The following is a 3,910-nucleotide window of genomic DNA, read 5'->3' on the forward strand; positions in this document are numbered from 1 at the left end:
AAAGATGAAGCAGTCTTGCCTTTTTATTTTACCCAACTTCCTTTGCCATTCTAGAAAAACTTCTTAATTTCTTACAAAATTATATGTTCTTTGAGATCAGGTTAAAAGTCAACTTTAAGCTGCTAATTTCATAAAGGCATCTTCTGATTGGTGACCAACACTTATTTGTGAGTATATTCTGTGTTTCTATCATCGGTGCATTTTCCTGGACCTCTCCTGGTTTTAGCACTGAAAGTACAGTACCCTAGGACTGGGAAAACCAGGGTAGTTGGTCATCTGACTTTTACACATCCTCAACTTCATGAACTTACCTAATGCTAAAAGCAGACTTTCCAAACCATATATTTGCCTTAAAATAGTGATTCCAACTCTGGTGAAGTCTCCACGTATGCCTTTGTCTTTCTGGTGGTTGTCCCAATCTGTAATGGTGTGTATCTGATCCACTTGTGTCTAGAGTGCTATAAATCCAATTAATATGGCAGTGAAGACACATTCTTGGATTGGGCCTACAGTGATTATTTTAATCCCAGATATAGCTGAGCACCATATCTTAGATCCAAAAATCTCATATGGTAAGCCTTAAAAAATATAACTCATATAAGCCTAGAAGTTCACATGACCCATTCTCAGTAAAGATGTCATATTTAAAAAGCAATTCAAGTTTTATGTATATTATAAACACTAACATATTGCTCATTTTATCCTTATTATAATAGCATTAAATATCACAAAGTGGAAAGAGTTATGGGTGAGTTCTGGGTACCATGGGGTTCTGTTGAGTGGTTCTGTGCCCTGATGAAGGTAGTAAAGAGGGTATCCACCTCTGTTCCCTCCAGCTTGAGGTCTTTGTTAGAGTCAGAAGTCTCCTTAAAAATCAGTCAGCATTGCTCTCTTTCAATAGTTTTCTACAGTATATGTGATTAATAAATTCTGGGTGATTAAATGGCCTTGTTAAGCTCAATTTCTCAGAGTCATTGTCTACTAAATATTTCATTTTCCATTAAAGTTATGAGCATCTGTATCCTAAGATTTGTATAGAATATAGGTGGTAATTTTGGTGATAGACAGCTCTTCATGATTCTGTAAGAACTTTCCCATATGATCAACTCTCTTTCATGGCTATCTGGGCTCAGCAGAATGGCAACATCACATTTAAAGACAGGCTCTATTTTGACACTGCACTCTGTGCTGTCCATCAGGGACCCCTACTTCACCTTTGATTTTTTACACAAAAAAGTTCAGTGATGCAAGAAGGAGGGTGGCAGCCTAAGGAGGAGGGTGGGTAGGATAGCGGTGTGGTGTGTACCTCAAGGGAGGAAACCAGTGCCTAAAGGAAGGTAAGTATTGGCCTGAAGGGGACAATGAGAAGGGACAGAAAGCTGGTAGTCCCTCTGAGCTCATGGAACTGGGGAATAAGTATAGAAGAATTAGCAGAACTTGCTCCAGAGGGCTGCAAGGGAAGCAGTTCCCTCAGGGGGAGCAAGGAGATAGAACAACCTTCAGAGAGGAAGTTGTGAAGAGAGCTGAGGACAAAGGTTTCAATTACAGGGTGAGGAAGATGTGAGCGGGCTCACTGCAGAGGAAGCTTTGAAGAAGAGCCAGCATTGGAAAGAAGAGCAGTGAGGTGATGAAGATCTCGTGGATATCATCACTGTGAGACAGGCCTGATGTTTGTCAGGAGTACCAGACCTTCACCACCACCTCTGGCCCCAGAGGACTCTTGTGTTCCTGAAGTGGGAACCTGCATCCTCCTCTGCACACACAACATGGAGCCCCTGCCACTACTACCCATGCTGCGAATCTGATGATGGGCTCTTCTTTCAGGCCTGAAGGCATTGGCAAGTAAGGGGTTTGTCTTCAGAAGACCCAATCCACAGGAGCCCAAACATAGCTAATGTACACTATGTACTGTGCCTGAGAGTCCCTTGCATCCTGTTACCCCCACAGAACTACCCCCTGCCAAAAGAACACAGCAGCTGAGATAAGCAGTTTTGGAATTTGTAGAGCCTAACACTTAACAACTGCTAGAACCTTCAACAGGTAAGGTATTAGCTGTTCTAACTCTGTTTCCTCATCTTTAACATGGGAATAATAATAGCTCATTATAGTAGTACATGGCCTCTTTGATTGAGAACCTAATTTGGATCTTTTTCAAAAGAAAAGTTTTGGGTTTGTTTTGTTTTTAGATTTTTTTTTTTTATCAGAGAGAGAGAGCACAAGCAGGGAGAGCAGCAGGCAGGGGGAGAAGCAGGCTCCCCGCTGAGCAGGGAGCCTGATGTGGGACTCGATCCCAGGATTCTGGGATCATGACCTGAGCTGAAGGCAGATGCTTAACTGACTGAGCCACCCAGGCATCCCTCAAAAGGAAAGTCTGGGTAGAATAGTTTGAGATCTCTTTTCGAAAAGAAAAGTTTGGATGTAAGGAAGATGGTGAAGTAGGAAGCATCCAGAGTCCCTCTCTCCATGTAGACAAAAATTGCAGTGACAGAAATCTCTCTGATATAACTATTTTATACCCAGGGACTCTACTGAAGGCTTGCAACATCGAGAAGAAGGCTTACATAGTAAGTTGTAGTTAATTTTGGTCACCTTCAACTCTTAACACAATAGCATTCCCCACACACTAGGCCCCTGGCAGGCAGCCATGCATATGTTCCTGAAGCAGCTTGCACACAGTTTGCAAGAGCTAGGTTGGGTGAGAAGGACCTTGTCCTCTAAATAACAGGGATCTGTCTTTGATCACTGATTGCTGCTTCTGATTGCAGAGATACAGACACAGAGATGGGCAACATTGTTATAGTTTTCATTACCATTTTTATAAACCCTGACTTCTCCAAAGTGCTTTCAGGGGGATTTAAACAGCTGGCCCGTGTTTTGGGAGACTTCTTTCCCTTCATGCTCCCCTTTTTTCCTTTCAGGGGCTAGACATTTAAGGACTAGGACATTCAAAAGCAACCACATACACATTTAAAATATGAATACATATACATTTGCACACATGAATTTAGAACATCACAGTGTGTACCCAGGGAAAGGCACAGGCTCAGAAAAGGCTTGAGAAGACTTTAGTTTACAACTCAGGCTGATTTCTATAAAAACAAAACCAAAAACCAGCAAGGGGAGAATCTGCATTCCACACTTAACACATGATAAGATTCAAATGTCCAGTGTTCAACAAAAAGAATCACAAGTCATATAAAGAAACAGGAAACTATGACACATTCAAAAGGAAAAAAATAGGGAACAGACACCATCCCTGAGAAAGACCAGATGGCAGATTTATTAGACAAAGACCTTAAAACAACTGTTTTGAAGATGGTCAAAGAGCTAAAAGAAGATTTAGACAGAAAAATGATGTATGAACAAGATGTAAATGTCAATAAAAAGAAAACATAAAAAAGAGATCACAAGCTGAAAACTACAAAAACTGAAATGAAAAATTCATGAAAGGGAATCAGAACCGCTTTAAGTAGGTGGAAGAAGTGGTGAACTTGAGGACAGGATCATCAACATTCTCAAGTCCAAGAAACAAAAAGAAAAAAAGGCTAAAGAAAAGTCAACTGAGACTATAGGACATGTGAGATGCAATCAAGTGGACCAGCATACATGTTGTAGGAGTCTCAGAAGGAGGAGAGAAGACGGCAAAGAGATTATTTGAAGAAACAATGGTTGAAAACTTCTCAAATTCGATTAAAGCCATGGAAATAAACATCCAAGAGGCTCAATGAACCTCAGTAGGATAAACTCAAAGAAACCCACACCAAGAGACTTTATAATCAAACCATCAAGACAGACAATCCTGAGAGCTTGCTTCAGCAGCACATATACTAAAATAGGAACAATGCAGACAGGATTAACATGGCCCCTGTACAAGGATGAGAGAATCTTGAAAGTAGCAAGAGAGAAGTGA

The 3,910-nt window shown here is 40.9% G+C and overlaps 1 non-coding gene across 1 annotated transcript; it reads left to right on the forward strand.

Moving 5' to 3' along the window:
- Positions 1 to 3,803: 3,803 nt before the first annotated feature.
- On the forward strand, positions 3,804 to 3,910 carry LOC114223924 (U6 spliceosomal RNA). The gene has a single exon (XR_003612267.2). It is a non-coding gene; the product is annotated as a U6 spliceosomal RNA (small nuclear RNA).

The sequence above is a fragment of the Eumetopias jubatus genome, unplaced genomic scaffold (assembly GCF_037043125.1).
Source record: "Eumetopias jubatus isolate StellerSeaLion01/CBP00866 unplaced genomic scaffold, mEumJub1_p1.0 scaffold_6, whole genome shotgun sequence".
Lineage (NCBI taxonomy): Eukaryota > Metazoa > Chordata > Mammalia > Carnivora > Otariidae > Eumetopias > Eumetopias jubatus.